Raw genomic sequence first — 19,704 nt, forward strand, 5'->3', positions numbered from 1 at the left:
CATAATTTCAACCTCTCCCTTCAGTACGCTAACCTCTTTTCACGTTTCAAATGTAGAACTGATCGCTCTTGCCAATACCAATATTCAATTATCGCTGATTTAGTGGGCGAAGCGTGACGTTACCAGTTCAGTTCAAATATTGCCTTTTCTCCGACACTCGACGCTAATTTCCTAAAATCATAACTTCGTAAAACTCCGTGAGCAAAGTAAAAGTATTCAGCAGAAAAATAAAGTAAAACTTCAGAGAAAAGGATTCAGCCGCTCGTGTATTTATAGAGTTGAAAATTCTTTATTTAGGCTCTTAGAGGTGACTGGACAAGAGCCCTGCACCATTGCAGATATAAATGAAGCAATACAAATTTCAGAACTGGAACGCAGCCAAGATAAAATTAGGAATTAAAAGGGCTATTGCAACATTAAGTTAGTAATTTGTTGGAAATTTTCTTTCATATTTTAGATTTTACATATTTCGCAAGCACGTAACTAATCGCTTTTTTGCTTTCGTTTATTATTTACAGATGCGATTGGCGTATGTAAAATTATTGGGCGCTTATAGTACCCACAGTGTTGTGTAAACCAAGAAGAGATGTCTTAAGATATGTCTAAAAAAATATTCGTCAAAAAAATTAATTAATGTTGCTGCAACTAGCAAGGCAGTTCTGCTTTCCGAAGTTCTAATCATCTAATACGCAATCTGTGGGTCAACCACATTTAACATTATTCCAGCCATGATTAAAAAGTTAATGGGTGTCTTCTCACATACACAGCTAAATCATCACATGTATTTAATCTTTGATTTTATTTCGAAAATCTTTTTTAGCCTGTTCTTTCAAAAGCAACATCAAACAATTTTTGTATGTGTGTGTGTGGGGGGGGGGGGGTTGACGAGGCTAAAGCTGAAGCTCAGTTTTTTCGCGCTGGTCACTTACGACGTCTCTACGTTGGGAGTGGCTGTCAACGGGGAAAATTAGCAACCTTCACAGGACCTTATTACTTGTTAACATAACTGTTTGTATTACACGTTCATCTTACAGTATCCATGTCTGAAATGTCTTATGTTTAGGTACCATCTGAAGATACCATTTCTTTGCATTGCAACATTATGCAACTAACCCTTGTTTGGCATTGTATGCTTTTTAAGATCTCTAAGTGATCTCTAACCTCCCAATGCAGTGCTCTTGAGGCACCAGAGGATGCTTGTCCTAGATAGTTGCGGGCTCCGGACAATATCCAAATAGTTTACTTAAACCGCTTTCGATGGTAGTCTGAGCAGAAGGTTCATTCTACACTCCAAGAGTTGCCCTCAGTATGTTCGCCGCCAGATATCACTTCTAAGTGAACCAGCTTTATCCAGCATTGCATTTTCTGCCAGTATGGATGCGGTAGAAAACGCGGGGAAAATAGTTGTCACATCGTCAACCAAGTTTGTGCAGTTAGACGGTCAAGTTGATCACGGTGTTGTTTTCATTAAAAATATAATGTCCTCCATCGAGCTTAAAATGTCCTTTTTTTAAAAAATGTTCGCGTGCAGGGAAAAAAAAGATAAAAGGAATTTTTCGAAGGAAAAAGAGCAGAACATCCATGTCGAATTCCAGCTTGTTTATAAAGCATCTATAGAGTATTTGATAAAATGTACCTACTAATACGAGTTTAAGTGTTTTGAATGGATGTTACATAAAGCACAAATGAGCACAAATTTGAAGATTTGATTCCTTGTATTGAGTTCTTGCAAAAAAAGAGGTGTTATCATCGATGCAATCTGATGTCGTTATTCAAATCTGAAGACAAAGAGATTAAGTCCACCGATCGTTATAATCTTCATGAACAATGAACCGAACTTCATAAATCTTGTGCCAATATTGATATCGGAATTACTGAAAATTTGCGAATTTTATTTTTGCATTCCTGCTCATAACGGAAATATTCAGAGTTTTTTTTTTTTTTTTTCACTGATAAACACTTGATGGATCAAGGATCATAATACACTTAGTGTGGAGTCACTCACAATAATACTCAAGCAATACAATTTTCAATTTCATAGCATATGGCATACTTGAAATTTTACAGTTCTTTTTATTAAGAAATGAACAGCTTTTGTCAAAAATAGGTATCTCTGAAAAATATGTTAAACGTCTAAATAATATTAGCACTGTGTTCTAAAAGTTATTTTAATGTTAAAATTACTTTTTTCTCAGAATAAAGGTTATATGTTTTAAATTTAGTTTTATTTTGAAGTTTCTCCCTTTCAAAACAAACTTCCTCCTTCTTCACTTTTGCATTTGATAACCCTGACGTTCAAAATGCATAGATACAGCATAGCACAAAACAAGCCACTTTTATACCTCACACGTTTCCTTGCAATGTTGATATGCAGAATGTTTTCTGAGGACTATTTTTTGCTTATGTATACTTGTTAAGTATGCAAATTTGTTGGGTACATGTTTATTTTGGTGAATTTTCCAGTTTGTTATTTAATTTTTGGAAACCAGTGCATCTTCCTCCGCTATATATTACGCTACGTTTTAAGAACAGCTTCGTTAAGGCAATAGTTGCAAATAAACTAGGAGATACGTTAGAAAACATTTTCAGACATAAGTGGAAGCAAACTCAAACAAGATATTTTGAAACATCACAAGTTAGGAAATTACACCGGTGTTAGAAATATGGTTAGCAGTTAAGTTCAGTCTATAAAATAATGGCAATTTTTTGAGATATTGGAAACATTTCCCGGAGAAAATCGATAGAGAGCTGTTAAAAAGTAACAGATGATCTTTCACGATAAACAGAAATCATAAGACGTAACATGTCTTTGAGACTTCAATTTTGCATTCCCACCTAAATTTCTTCCCTGGTAATTTCGGAAGAGTGCGCTATAAATGTCGTGAGCGCTTTCATTTGGAAATCTGCGATGGTGGGTAAAGGTATCAAGACCAATGTAATGTTAACATATTTTGTTGCTTCCCGACCCGTAACAAGTCATGTACCCCTGCTTTTTAGAGGACTGTTTCCCTTGATGCATACATAAATCTACTCATATTTATGTAATGTTAAAGTATGTGTCGCAAAACAATTTCGTGTGATACGAAAATTCCCAATACGTACTTGAATTCAGAAACTAAAGTACTCTCAGGTTCATCTATTTTGTTTATTGTTTATCCTGGTAAGGAAAAAATAAAAGTTTGTTATTCAGTATTATTATAGCTTCTGAATGTTTTCTGAGATAGCTAATCATCATCTGAGTAGGTTAATATTAAAGTTATGGTTGCTTCGCTTGTTAGCTAAATTTTAAAACATCAAGGGCATCTTGAGCATGTTTTCATTATTTCGTCATTTCCTTTACTGAGTGAATTGCTACAGTTTGCGATTCGCCTACTTTTGTTTGATTTCATTCTTTTGAATTTTTACCTCAAAATAACAACCTCTGTGATCTATAACACAAGAGTGAAATGAGTGCCGTTGAAAGAATTAAAATAAGCGAAAGACTAAAATACTGCATATACTCATATAAGCAATGTTCCATGCAAGGCTACTTAATTAGCCCTCTCGTTTTCTATTCTTTCAGCGTTGACCTAAGTACTAGAGTGGATTTTTTTCGTTTATATATCTGAAAAATGCTGGTTGACGATTTCTGGTGATAGTTTTTATTCGTAATGCTACAAACTGTTACATTCTTTTTAGTTTGTCTTACTGTCACGAATATATTAATCTAGAAATTCAAGCAGCGTAACAAACTATTAGGTTGGATGTTATAGATTATTTTGTTCTTTTTACTTTTAGAAATGTAATGGAGATAAATATTGCTTTAAAAATTGCCCGCAAATTACTTCATTCATTTGAAATTATACAAATGTAAGAAAAGTAAATGCAAAATTTATTAATATTCTTTATCACATTAGTTATATTTCTTACATTAACTCGGCTGATATAGACTTTTGATGCATAACAGAAATATAATATTTTCATTTGATTCCGATGAGTTTAAGAGTAAAAGAAGTACAATAAATGTACCTGACTATATCAAAGGCTTTCATCCGTAATTTCTTTTTGCATGTGCATAAGACCCATTGTAACAGTACCATGCAGTAGACTCAGTCGATCCTCGTCTTTGAGCCTGGAATGAATGTTCAAAGACAAGCTCAGTTCTCTGCCACGGATGGCCAAGACGCCCAAGAAGAATCCGCGGTCGTTACCCTTTTTTTTATTAATTTTATTTTCCCAACAGGTCCCACACACATTAATGTTTGGACTTCAGATTCAATCACTGGAAGTTCATTTAATGGTATGTATTTTTCTTTACTTTTATTTTATTCTACAATCACTCGTAACGATTTTTGAAGTTCCACTTTTCCCTCCTTCCCTTTCTTTCTTTAAAAAAAAAGAAGAATTTCTAGAATTTTATAACCAGGGATATCCATGAGTGATTCAGCGGTTGAAAAGAAGAGGTTTTTAAATGAAGTTTTCGTTGTTATTACTATTGAAATTGAAAGCAAATCAAAAGGATCTTGCGTTCGATGCGTTTGATGTTGATGGTCTGATAGTGATGTTATTTTATGTGTCAAATTGCTTTCGTTGCACAGGTTACTATGGATGAAATTTCTCTCAAGAAAAAAGGAAAATTTCCTTCCCCCCCTTTTCATCTGACGTAAAAAAACCATTTTGGGAGAAGTAATTGCTCTCAGACGATGAAGGCACTTAACCACTGTTATCTATTTTGCTGAGTTCTGAGAAATGATTTTGGTGTTAATAATTTACTGTAGAAGTGTTTACTACGAAACTATTATCAATTCTCCTTGTAAATTCTTTTTGATAGTTTGATTATTTCTAAGAGACTGCAGTTTGCGAAGATTACAGAGATTAAGAGGTATTTCACATCTGATCTTGCAGTCATACTATAATTTGAGATATCAAGACACTTCGGTGTGCATCAAAATGTACGTAGGAAACAAAAGAGCAGAGAAGAAAATATTTTAAAAAGCAATATTGTCCAATGATTGAGAAACAAGTTTTTATAAAGTAATAAACTTCTAAAACAATTCAGAAAAAAATTCATATCTCCTGTATGAAAGTCTTAGATAAAACGGTTTGTTTTATGTGATTATGGCAAAGCTTCGAGGGGTATCTGCCTAAGGGAAGGGATGCCTTCTTGGAAGACTTTCTAAGGGAAACTGGCTCGTATACACGTTGCACATAGGAAAAACCATGAAAACGCCCATGCAGCCAGCCAGTTCGCGGGATTCAAACCTCGGACCGAACTACCAGGGTTCAGCGACTTTACTACTCGGTTGCTGGTGGGCCTTTTAGATAAGACTTTTTTTACATGCATTATATTATCTTTATATAAAAATTAATTAATTATTACTTTTAATTTCATCAATTATATTGCATACAATACTAATTTTCTTAAATTTAGAAATTTGCTATCATAATGATTTCTATTAAAATTATGCAAATACGTATCTTAATAATGACTTCGATATTAGTTATCTGGTAGAGAAAATTTCGCACATTATCATATATATCAGTGCTCCGCAACCTTTTCTCACCTGCGACGCACAAAAAATCTTTCTGGAATTTCGTGGCACACCAAAAGCTAATGTATATATGTATTGATTTATACACAAAATTTACAATAAATTTTTGTTTTTAATTTGAAAAATATACAATTATAAAACCATAACATATTTATTTATATGCAATCATAATAATTATCAATGTGATACCTGCGCTTGCTTCAATGAACACAAAAGTTTTATATTCGGCTCAATATCTGACAACGCAACACGAAGTTCTTGGCAAGATCCTTTAAGCATGACCGCTTATCATTTTTAATTAATAATAGAGTTAAAAAACTTTGCTCACATAAATATGTCGTAGAAAATGGAAGTAATGTTAAAATTGCTTTTTCGGAAATATGAGGATATTCTTTTTTTAAAAAAATTAAAAAACAAAAATTCTTCAATTTGATTGGTTTATTTCAAATTAAAAAAAACAGTTTTAGAGCTATTATTTTTAATTAAAATGGTCTGAAACCAATATATTTCGTTTAAATTTATGTTTAAAAAAAAAGTTATATATTTTTGAGTTCCGAGTTATCAAGGAAGTGCCGAAAAAATTCAAATTCTGATACACTTACAATCACACACACAACCACACAACAGTGAAATATATAAAAATATTTAAAATAGACATTATTAAGGAAAAAAATTGTCATTGTGTATTAAATACATGATAAAAAATTGCAAAATGTCAAATACATGTATTTGATTGCGGCACACCTATATCCTACTCATGGCACACCGGTTGCGAAGCACTGATATATACTACAGAAACCTTTTCTCATTATTTCTTTTAATTACTTTTTTCCATTAAAAATTGCTACAAGAGATTAACGAGGTTTAAAGTTAAAATAAAATTTAAAGTGAACTATTCAATTTTTAAGTCAAAGCATTTCCTTTAACTTTCAACTATTAAGTTATTCTCATAAAATTTGATTTTGAAGTTCATCTCAAGATCACTGACTATTCTAAGCAGGTTAGTATACTTTAAATTTTTGCATCGATAAACAAAAGATTGCCCCCCTTGGGAACAAACTATTTCCCGCTCCATTATCAGATAATGTCTGCAAAATTTAAGGGAAACCCGTTTAACTTTGAAGCAATTGCTTCTGTCGCCAGAACAATCTTTCCCAGCCATGCTCTGAATCAAACTAAATACACATCTCTAGTTTTAATCCAATAAGAATCGCTTAGTTTTCATGGAAGCCGTTGTAAAAGTATCCGTTTTTTCTTTAAGCGAAGAAATGTAATAGTAACTAAGTTTCTAAATGAAATAGGCGATTAAAGTCACTTAACAACTAGTGCTGTTATCTAAGTTCCCTAATTAACCATCAAGAACTGTTACTAGCCATGATGCATAAGCTTATTATCCAATATATAACTTCGCTTAAGATTTCGCCGGAAATATCACAGACGTAAAAATACAAAGCGATACTTCAACCTGTTAAATTTACGGGAACGAGTACGAATGGGTGAATGCACCAATAAAAATGTATTTCTACGGCTGGAATCAAATACAAGACTGAAGATAACACTTCTAAAGCTCATAATGAAAGTAACTAGTACAAAATAATTCTACACTTTAAGACCGATACACTACAGAGCTTAAAATTAATAACAGGCCTGTAACGAAAGGTCTTTCAGGAGTTTTAAACCTTCTTAATTGCATTTTGGCTACATTCAAAAATGGCGTTTTAAATTGTGTGTTACATGCTATTTCCTCACATTCACGAGATGTTAATATTTTTGTAATAAAATTACAATATAGGCTTAACTTAACCGTAAAAAGAATATAAATAACTAAATTTAATACATAAGCGAAGGAATAAAAATTTACTGCTAATTTTATTATAAACTATGAAATTTTAAACAACTTAGCTTCTTACCGACTCTTATTTAAAGAGTTTTAAAATGTGGTTCCTTTGTCTAAAGGGATCAGGGCTCTCCCATAAATTTAGAAATTAAATATTATTCCTCATGCAAATAAAATAAAATGCTAATGAACTGATGATTTTTGGAGACTTCTAGATATTACGTATGCTTCTTTGTCAGCAGATAATCTGTTACGGTTTAGTGTTTCGTATGTGACTAAGTTAGTATAGCACAGTCAAGAGAATATAGGAATGAATACACTAGCCACCAAGAAAATCTTTTTAACCTGACAGCAAAAACATTTTACATCAAAGCCAAGTTAGAAAATGGAAATTTCTTTTACTCAGCTTCACATAAAACTGGATCTCACGAAAGCATTGAAAGAAAAAATTATAATTGCGATAAATACCTCTGAAAATTTTTTCTCTCCTGTCAGACGTCAAGCTGAAAGAATATATTTTCACCAGGTCAGACTTTCGAAAGGAAGCTTTGTGGTTACAGTAAAGAACCTGGCTATGGTTGCAGTTGAAGGTATAATAGTATACCTTTAACTGAAACCTTTTAATTAGACCTTTACGCGGTAAACATGAAATTCATTTTTTTAAATCCGAATTTAAACGTTTTCTAGCAAGTCTTGCTGCAATAAGTGACAAGGAAGAACAGCACATTTACCAAAATATTAAACAAATCAGAAAAGATGCCAAGGTTATTGGAATTATATTATTCGAATCGTTATAAAATACTGCTCTACGTTGTACTCGTATCGTGGAAAACTAGAAGTGTCACGTAAGGGGAAGTGGAAAAAGCTTCACTTTACTGTAATCAATAAAATACAGAAACCATGCAAGAATTTTAACTAAGAATTTGTCTTAAATGAAAAATTATATTTCATTGTGTTATTTTTCTTAGTAATTTTTTTTATGTTTATATATATGCATACTAAAATGATATAAAATATAGACACAAAAATAAATACTTTTTACGGCATGTATAATAGTTTCTACAAAAGTATACATAACGTATACATAGCATTTTCTAATGAATTCCTCTCAACTGGTTCTTTCTTCACTGTTCAACTCAAAAAGCTTAAATTCAAACATGTATCAACCCAAGAAAATAGTTAGCAGACTTAATACATTGCTACTTATTCCAAATGCAGTAAAAACTCTAATAGGGGGTTTACCGAACTTTTCTAGGAAAGCGTAATTGTTGAATGCACTATAAGCGAGTCTGCGCCTATCAGATCTGTGGTATCTGCAAGCAAATTAGACGATAAGAGGTAGCAAAGTTAGAAATAAAATACTGCTAGACTATGCTATATGTGACTCTGGGTTTTACCAACTCAAATATAATGCTTCATTAGATAACTGATAAGTACAAAGTGACATTAAAAAATTATCTTCTGAAAACCGTATGAAAAAACTTAAATACTTAGCTGACTAGTGGAAAAAATATTTTGGAATGGAACCTTCATTAATTTACGAGTATAGGAAAATCACAAAGCAGTAATGCATTTCCACCTAGAAACTTGTCATACTCGGCGCAGATTCTATCAGCGGAGATCATTTATATTGGGTGATTCAAAAACGAAGCTTGGTATTGACGGCAAATTCCATTGCCTTCAAGGCAACAAAACCCACTCATTTTAAATTTCTGTGGTATAGTATTTCGGGAAAAAATCATTTGTAGAAAAAATATAAATCTATAACGTGTGATATACAGTGTGTAAACAAGTATTGGCAATTGCCTATTATAATTGATCATATTACTTCACAAAGGAGAAGCTTGACAATTTTAGCTGGATATAACTAACACAGGAGGTACTGAACACGCAAATCTAATGAAACTTTAAATTTAATATGCCTTTTACACAAAATATACAACAAAAACGTAAATTTGCATTTCAAAAAAGTATTGGCAAAGTTCTAACTGCTATGCAAATTTTGTTATGTTGAGGTCACGAGTTTAGACTGATAAGAAACCCTGTTAATATAAAGTCTGCAGTGCTACTTCATAACTTTTAAAGCGTTATTTTGCTAATACTGTGATAAACTGGCTTCGAAGGAGTTGAATGTTAATGTTAAAAACATTATTATTCAGCTCAGAAATGAGGGTTTAACTTATCGTGCTATAGGATTACAACTGAATATAAGTTTATTTACTGTTAGAAGTGTAAAAATGTTCAAAGAGGATCGATGGAAAACAAGATTAGAAGTGGACGGCCTCGAATATTTTCTGCAAGATAAAACGTGGCATTATCAAAGAGGTTAACAAAAAACCTTAAAACAAGTGCACCCCAGTCAAAGATGTTGCTAATACTTCGTATAAAACGTTTAGTGTACAGACTATACGGAATATTTGACATAGAGAAGGTTATTATGGAAGAGCAGCTAGAAAGAAACCTTTCATTTCAGAAATAAACAGGAGAAAGAGATTGTATTTTGCAAAATCTCATGTTAATTTATCAGAAGAATTTTGGAACACAGTTATTTTGTCCGACGAATCAAAGTTGAACATTTTCGAGAGTGATGGACGACAATATGCGTAGAGAAAGCCTAACACCAAACTGGAAAAACAACATACGTACATTAACATATTGCGCCATAACATGAAATTCAGCGTCCAAAAAAGGACATCATTTGTGTTTCAACTGTACAATGATTCTAAGGATACAGTGAATCTCACCTGGCAATAGTTGCTCTATAATGCTCCTCGCCAATTAAACACACTGCCTCAACCGCCTGACATAAATTTAATTGAAACTTTATGCCACAAATTGGACCTAGAAGTCAGGAAACAAAATTTCGTATAAAGATGAACTTTGCGTATACTCCTGCAAGAATGGCACAAAATCCCCAATAGGACTTTTTTAACAACCAGGACATTGGTTTTCTCTATGAAAAACATATTATAAGCTGTTATAAATGCAAGAGGTATGAATATAAGCATTAAATTTTGTCCCCACATTTAGCTGTATTATCTTACCAATACTTTTTTGACACGCAAATTTACATTTTTGTTGTATATTTTGTGTAAAAGTTTCATTAGATTTGTATCTTTACTGCCTCCTGTGTTCATTATGTCCAGCTAAAATTGTCAAGCATTTCCTTTGTTAGCTAGCTTGATCAATTATAGACAATTGCCAATACTTTTTTGACCTACTGTACATCAACATTGCCTAAATAAAACTTGAAAAGTGTAAACTGATGTTTTATGGTGTTTAAACTACTGGTAACATTCTGTGCTTGTACTTCTGTGATCCCATATGCAACGCTGGGCTATCTAGCATGGTGCTTTTTATCTGTGTGTTTTCTGCTGTATTATGTATGTGCGTTTCATTTTCCTGGTTTTTTAGTTCAGCTTCAACTAGCTTCGTTTCTAGTACAGCCTCCAGCAAAACAGTTTACAAGATATCATCCAGTGAAATGGCATCGTACCGTACAGATCAATCTTTGAATAAAACGTATTCCTGCGACGTCAAATGAAATGCAAGATATCACACTGCTATTATACACGTATAGCGAATAATCGCTTGACGCGGCACTCGAACAACTCTCGCTCACAGTTCGTTCAAAGAACAAAGAATTTGTCATTGCTGAGTGTTTTGCCGACATTTCGGCATCATAGCAAAACAAAATATTACACTTTTAAAAGAAATTATTGTTAGGACAAAATTAAAACGATCAGAAGAAGAAACAGTTAATTACACCTCCACTTACTTAAAAATTGGGAGCTGTATTTTTTTAACGAAGATTTGTCCACTGAAAGAAGCAACTTCCCAATTTCTTAACTCTGTACAATTAAATTTATAAAGATCTCTCAGTTTGCACAGGCTAACAGGGTGTTCGAAGCCAGGAAATGTGGAGAATCTATTATACTATCTCTGAGATTCGAATCAAGGATCTTCGAGTTGCAAGCAGGACGTGCTAACAACTTGCATCACGACAGCATGCATAGGAAAAAAGCGATGATTTCTTGCATCATTCTCCTTTAAAGGCCAACCGGAGAAAGACCCAATCTCAGTCGACATAATCCAAATGGTGACGACTTATTGTTCACAACATTTTAATTCGAACGTCCCTATAAACAGCATTATATTTCTCAAAATCAGTTTAAAAAAAAAAAGTAAAAATTTTACTTTGCCCTCGCTGAGATTCAAACCATGAATTTTTCATTTGCTAGCTGGGTATGCTAATACTTACACCCCAAGAATTCGAAGATTTCTTACAAGTTAAAAGCTAACGATTGAAAATAACAGATTTTTTGCCAACAATAGAGCACAGAAATCAAGATGTTACTAAAAGTTCAGAAAAGGACGAAATTTCGCCCAAAGGTGTAATGAAGAAAACATAACGTAATATAATTACCTAATATTTTTTAACAATAATTGTTTTCATAAATATATTTCTCATTGTTAAAGAATGCTCTTTTAATTTTGTAATTTTGCAACCTAAATCTGTTTTTAGTTTGTATACTTTAATTATGGCAAAGCACTGCAAGGCTATCTGCCTAAGAGGAAAGGATGCCTTTGTGAAGGACTTTCCACGGGAAGCTGTCTAGCTTGCAAGCTATACATGAAAAAAAAAACACGAAAACGCCCATGCAGCCAGCCCGTTCGCCGGATTCGAACCCTGAAGCGAACTACGAATGTTTAGCGAATTTACCGCTCGGTCGCTAGTGGGCAACTCTGTTTTTGTGCTAGTCTTTTGGTTCGTATAACACGAATTGGCATAACATGGTATTTTTAATGAACCTAACGACCGGGGTATATGGGGTTTGCCTATACACACATGCATCCATTGTTGTGGAGGAGGGTAGTTCCACCAGTGACCATTGTTGTGGAGGAGGGTAGTTCCACCAGTGGTTAAAATTGCTGAATACTCGGAATTCGACTCGGGTTCAGTACCAGGTGAACAGGCTTGCTACATAGTTGTTTTCTGTGATTTTTCCTAGCGCCTAGTGTAACGAGAATAAGAGCGACTTTCCCTTACAAAGTCCTCCACGAAAGATCCCCTCTTCTTAGCAGATAGCCCTCGTGTATTTTGCCTTATTCAAATAACCTAAATTATGAAGGAGGGAAATTCAATACATAAATACTTGAATTTTTATTTATGAAGCAAGCCTGCATTTACATTTTAGTTATGTAGCTTCATGCGTGTTTAAAAAAAAAAAAATTGGGTTAAAAGTTCAATAATAACTTTAACTGACTATAAATATTAAGTTTTATTATCAAAGGTTATTTATGCATTTTTAGAATGATTTTGAAGCAAAAGATTAAAAAGAAAAAATCTAAAGAAGCCCAAAAGAACTATTTGGAACTAGCTTATCATTTTAAGCTTTAACTGCCATTTCTTGAACTTGTAGAGTCATTAAGTTATTTTGAAGCAGGTGTACTTGAAAAATAAGCAATGCCCTCGCCGGGACTCGGGCCTCTCGAATATGCACGGAGTGTGCTACCATTACACCACCAAGAGGAAGGACCTAGAAGGAGGGAGCATATACTTCAATAAACTCATCCTTTTTAAAGCGCGATTGGGAATAAGGGGACTCAATCAATAAATCCTGGTGGTAACGAATTATTTTCCACCACCTTTTAGTTCGGGCACCACTGTAGAGTCATTAGGCTATTTTGAAGCAGAAGTACATGAAAAATGAGCAGTGCCCTCTCTGGGACTCGAACCTGGACCTCTTGAATCCGCGTCGGGTGTGCTACCGTTACACCACAAAGGCATGCTGGAAGGAGGGAGAAAGTACCTTATCAACTTAAAATGACTTACCTGAACAAAATATATATCTTATAAATGGACTCTTATGGGGTTTGCTACGCTTTACAAAATGTCATGGATTTATTCAAAGGACCATGATAAGAAAAAGATCAGTTTCGCAACATAAAAGTGAATAAAGAGCAAGCAAACTATTGTGTCTTAATTAAGCAAACTTGGTTTCAAAAATTTTAAGAAAACTTTATAAGAGATTTATGAGCGTTGCTAGTGCATCATAGAACGAACAATTAAAATTGAAAATGCCAGTTCAAAAGAGATTAAAATCAAATCTATGCATTTTCTAAAAATATTTTTTAACTGTCCATCTGAAGATGAAATTCTTTCTCTTCTATCCATATATAGTTGTCAAAGGATACAGCTCAATCATGATAAAACTACGAATCATAAATCCAAATCTAACGTTAAATTTCTTGAAAATATATAACAAAAGAGACAAGTATTATACATCTAATCTTTGGCTCATATTCTTCCAGAAACTTCTGATATGTTATTAAGGATCATTGTGCCTTTGAAGTGATAAAAAAATGCTTTCTAAATGCAAACTTAAAATAATGCATAGAACTATAAAACGTAATGAAAGAGAGGTGAAGCAAAATACCATTGCTAACTTCAGAAAATGGCTTCTTATCGTGAAAACCATGAGGAAGATTGATAACGCAGAGAAAGGGACACTTGGGGGACAGCTCATTTACGAATTAAGCATTTTCATTTGAAACATTTTTTATAGAGTAGAAGATCCATTTTAATTTGCGTAAACATCTCTGTTTGCTATTCTGTCTTCTAGGTTATGAAGTTTGAAAGCATTATTTTAGATTCTTTTGAAATAACACATATTTGAGATGGTAAAATGTTAAAAACAGCACCTATTAAATATTCGCTTATAATCTCACTCACCAAAGGAACTGGGAGGGACAAATTTTTAACTAATGTGTGTATTAGCACAATACAATTATAATTAAAAATTAGAAGAAAGTATATTCTAAACGCACTTTTCATGATTCATTTCTATCTGGGGATTAATTCCATAGCTTTTAGATTGGTCAAACTCCTAAATTCCTCACGCTTTATACGGTGCCCCTCCTAACAGCTTTTTTTTAGAAAGACCACGAGCGAAACCCTCCTGAGCAACTTCTCGAAATCCAAAGATTCCTTTTAGGAACATGCAGTAATATAAAATTACGAGTATTACGCTGGACTTCATTTTGAACTACAACCCTTTTCCTTCCCTATCCAGACATAATTCTGAATTTTTCTTGTTATAAATTTCCTAAAAACACAATAACTTTTTGGCCAATAACCAATAATAACTCATTTAACTGATCAGGTGAAAACGCTGGGTGCAGAACATGCGGTCGTATTGTACCTAAACAAAATTATACTTTTCGTGAACGTTTTCTGTATCTATAACCAATTATTCACAGACATTATTTAATACTCCTCTTTTGCGATAAAATGCGCTCTACAATTTCACTAACAATAATACTATACAGATGTCATTCCTCATGACAGTAAAATCAACATATATTAAAACGTGATGCTTGGGTCCCTGTGATCTGTACGGAACACAGGGATCACAGGTGCACAGCTAAGATTTTTTAAATAAATGGTGATCACTCATTTGACTAAAACCTATAAGGGCTACTGCTCGTAGAAGGATTTCCTTTCACGGTAACACCTGAAAGAAATCAGGAAACCTCCTCACAAGCGGCTTGCTCCGCCCTTGTTACATGGAAAAAGACATCAAGTGTTCAAAAACTTTTATCCGCACCGTCAACCGACTTCGATCTCCAACATGAGGATTATTAATAATTTCTCAAAAGCATTCATAGTTTATACTGGCACTCGCGCGTACTCTCAATTCACGTAAAAACATTAAATATATGTAGAGACCTTAAACAGAAAAAAAAGTGCTTTTTTCTCAGACTTTAACCAATTCCGTCACACTATGACTCAACATTTTGTCGTTAATTTCATTCCCTCTCCGTATCTGAAGAAACGTATTCAATGTCTTCACCCGCTTCTGCGTTTACTATCCATACATTTAGCAAATAATAGTACTAATCGTGAAAAGTATAGAAGTCTTAGTAACAGTTTTCCAGGGATTTATTTATATAGCTAATTAGGTTAAACATGACGAAAAATAAATACATTGAATCCTTTATAAGACGATCATTAAAGAGTTTTAGACGCTTTAGATCTTCTGTGGAAATGGTCGCCTTGCAAAAGTTTGGTTAATGGTGATAGGGATTTTCAATTTGCGTAATAGTTTTATATTATACAAAACTGCTGGTGTCATTGAAGAAAAACACGGACGTATGAATGTGTTATTTTGATTTTATAATAAAACTAGGAATTAAATACACGTACTAACTAGGTTATGTTAATTATCTGAAATAATGTTAATTAATCATATTTTAAACAACAGAAAATATATATTACAGGTAAAGCAGAGGAGAAAAATTATAATCTTAGTTTTGTAGCTTCAGAAGTGTTTATTTCTTATTAAATATTCATTCAATGAAGTCATCTTACTAAATTTTTGTCTTTTCTTAATCACTAAATAAATAAAATTTCTAAAATAGTTTGAAATAATTTCTAAAATAGTAGCTTCATAACATAAATCTACTATTTTAGAAACTAATCACAAATCTATATTTCTAAAATAGTTTGAACTTCATAAAATAAATCAATTATCTTATGACTCTCCAGATTACGACCTAATTATTTTAACTTATTTACAAATTTAAAGCTTTAGGTAAGGGAACAGCCAGAATTGTCACCTCCTCCCTCCAGCAGAGTTTCTTCTGCTTCTTAAAGGTAGAAACTTTGGCAGGCAATTTACGAATGTATCCCCCAGTCGACATATGTGTCATATACATAAGCTAAAGTGTCAGATTAGAAATAAAATAATTAGTGTTTTATTGTATTTAACGTTGAAAATTGAAAATGTTTGTACTTGGCACCTTCTAAATATTGATCTGTGATACGTTCGTTACCAACTGTACAAATTAGCTGGAAATGAGAACAATTAGTGTAAGCAATTCAGAAATAAGATGCGTCACTTAAAGCGTGCAGTATCAGACTCCCAGTCTAGCTTATATAAGAAATTAAAACAAGATTCGGAAAGATAAAATTAATGATTCAAAAATGATTAACTAATGTTTTCTATAGAAATAGTTTTACTGTCATAGTTGGAAAAGACTACTCTCTTTGATTTGATTGGCATATAAAGTATTTTAGTTTAATAGCGAAATAAAACATTTTAGAGATCATCTTAGTGAACAATATTAAAATTACCAATACTATTATCTATTATGTGCTCATTTTCAGTGATGTCACCTACGGCTGCGATTGTGGCCATGAAGAGGTTCGCTTAACAGATTAAATTATGATTTAAATATGGTTTTTTTCTGAATTAAAAAAATATTTTGACATTCTAACTATCTGCTGAAAAAAATATCACTGATATTACGAATAACAACTCACTATCGGCGCGGAAGCTTGCTGAATTTCCTTTACAATATTTACAATGAGAAAAAGGATTACAGTGAAAACAAAATATTAACAACTGAAATAAGTTATTTTCTAAACAGCATACACAACTTTCATTATAACTTTCAAATACCAAATATAAAGCTATTACAAAAATACTTTTTTTTTTCCATTATAAAGGGCTATACCAGATACCTATGCCAAAAGAAAGCCAACTACATGATTTTAATTTCCCTCTGCTGCAAATTTTAAGAAATAAGCAGGTTTTCAATCATTGTTTTTTGTTCATTTCTATTGTACATAATTAATAATTAAATTCCAATTATCTCTGGATCACTATTTAATAGTCTCAGCTTCAAAGTATAAATACTTTCTCAATATAAGAACTCTACACCTGTATCGAAACCTTGTTTATACAAAACACTTAAAGTTAATAAAGCTATACCAGTGGAATTAAGCAAATAAGGAAAAATGTTATGCGGACAACATGCTTTACAACAGACACACTCAGTTCTTTTAGTTTTCTTCCTGACAATTCACTGCACCCACAACAGAGCATGATATTTATGCACAAACTGATCATAAACATTATTCTTTAAAATATTTCTCTGTGAATATTCAAATAATTACTATAAAAATGTAGTACATTTGAAAGTAACACATTAAAATACAAGTAAAAATGAAACTAGTTCTTTCTAAATATTTCATAACCTAAAATATGCATTAATTCAGTATAACTGAAGATCAGCATAAAGATAAAATTGCTCACGGGATTAAAAATTTTAATAATTTTCTTTAGCTTTGAAAATTATGATTTTTAATTGTTAGGTCATCCTTAATTAAATATAAATGAAAAATACTATAATTTCCTAATATTCTAAGAACGTAAGGCTAAAAATCAACAGGTGTATTTATATCCACCTACTGAAAATGCGCACGGAAAGTTTGTATTTTCCTCTAAACATTAAATTAAGTCATATATATTACTGTATTAACTTTTCTCCAGAAATGATTTAAGGATTCATTCAAATTAAACAGTAAAAACACAGGAAACATGCCTTCTTATCATATGAAATATAAGCAACAGAAATGAATGCATCTGCTAATTTTAAATACCAAACTTGTAGTATTTTCAGAATGATAATTCCGTTGAAATAAAATCTTACTTTTTATCCGACACTGCTATCTGACTTTGCGTTTATGATGAAATGAAACTTGAAAATGAAACCATAAAAAGGAATGAGAGGTACAATAAAGGTAGGAATTTCGATATATGGTACAATGAAATAGTTCCCTTTATGTAAACATTTTTACTTATCTGATTAATCTGGCATAATAAGCCTGGATAGCAAATTCTGCAAATGCCCTTCTTAATAATGTTACAAAACAAAAGAGATTTATGCCTTGATGAAAAACACACATTTAAAAAGTAAGAATTTTTTTTTTTTAATTTTATGTAGGGAAATAATAAAGAAAACATTAAAAAAAATTTTTTGTACATAAATTTCATGATTGGTTCATGATGTTTTGACACTGAGTCGTGCAAAAATGTTTGCATTGACATAATTCTAAAAAGTTGAAAACTTGATTTTTCATTATTAATATTTGACAGAAAGAAAATTTCTTTTCAAATATAGAGTAAATCTAAGTTATTCAAAAGAAAGGTGAAGGCAAATATTCCCTACTGCTATTTGCTTTTCATACCTGAAAGGCAGAATAAATATGATCATCCATTTTCTTAGCTTTTCAAATAATTTTTTAACTAAACATATGTGAAGACATTTGTATTGTGTATCAGCACATTATATACGCATTATTACACAAAATATACTAACATGACCCACAATTAACTTTCATATCACTATGGAATGATTATAAATAACGTACGTTACGTTCTTCGTTATTTATTCAGAATAAATAGCGGTTACGATGAATTTTTATTTCGGTGTTTTCGCACCACATATTTTCTCGATTAGAAAAGTTTTCAGTAAATGTTGTGACAGTGGTTTAAATTAAATTAATTGATGTTGCAAATTAAATATTGGCCTCGTTTCGGCGAATGGTATGTCGCAAACTGTGATGCCCAACTATCATAACGGACGCTGGTTAGATTGGAAACATACCTGGCGCGAACGTGAAGTAAGCGTAACATCAACTTACCGGAACGTCACATGAACGCATGCGAAAAAATCCTTTTGACGTGAGTTTCGGTTTCGCGACAGTCTTCAGGATCTAAATGACGGCCGGCTCTCGCAGTGTTAAACAAGAGCAGCAGCTTCTCATTTGGACACGCCTACGTCTTGGAGTGAAAGGTTATTTTGCCGACCTTGCCTCTCGAAGTAACGAAAATTAAAAACAGGTTCCACGGGAACCGTTTCTTGTTGCTTCTTTTTGTAAAGCTAAGCAGCACCATTCTCCATAAACCGCGAAGGACTCGGACATCGCGGCAAGTGCAGGAGCAGAGACCTGAGCAACGTAGCGGTTGCAGGGTTACTATAACTCTCGCCAAATATTGTCGCCAATATTTTACCCCGAAAACAACAACGTGAAACTGACATAAAATAGGACCCAAATATATCACGTATTTGTAATACGCGGAGGATGGATTGGTATAAGAAAGCGATCAAAACGTTAAGCTGTTATATACCAATAATATGCTTTCTGTAAAGTTTCTTGTATTCTACGTTGAAATTTCGTAAAAACTATATATATATATATATAAACGTTCCATATATGAAACTCCTTACTGTTTAATGAAGATTTTTTGGAGAAACTCTCACGCGAATCACTGCTGCAGTTCGGAATCAGCAACTGGATTCCCTGCAATACTCCCTGTGTATGTCTTTGTATAACATAAATGTAACAAACTTTTAAGGGAAATTGCATATAATAATCTTCATTCATTTTAACCTTCCGAAAAGTGATGTTATAATGCGTTTCTTCATAATAAACCTTAAAATTTCCCAGCAGCAAATGAAGTATCTAATGCCCAAAGACAACAA

The 19,704-nt window shown here is 32.7% G+C and overlaps 1 protein-coding gene across 4 annotated transcripts in view; it reads right to left on the reverse strand.

The window, feature by feature from the left end:
• LOC118192704 (solute carrier organic anion transporter family member 74D-like) overlaps positions 1–19,168 on the reverse strand; it is a 277,424-nt gene extending 258,256 nt beyond the window's left edge. For 3 of the 4 annotated variants that reach the window (XM_085807989.1, XM_085807992.1, XM_085807990.1), the window contains exon 1: positions 18,863–19,168. The gene's annotated coding sequence lies outside the window, so the exon portion shown is untranslated. The remainder of the gene's footprint in view (positions 1–18,862) is intronic. The other variant, XM_085807991.1, reaches the window with a different exon arrangement.
• Between the last annotated feature and the right edge of the window lie 536 nt (positions 19,169–19,704).

This window comes from Stegodyphus dumicola, chromosome X1 (genome assembly GCF_044657685.1).
Source record: "Stegodyphus dumicola isolate Sdum_Otavi_A_Nest chromosome X1, ASM4465768v1".
Lineage (NCBI taxonomy): Eukaryota > Metazoa > Arthropoda > Arachnida > Araneae > Eresidae > Stegodyphus > Stegodyphus dumicola.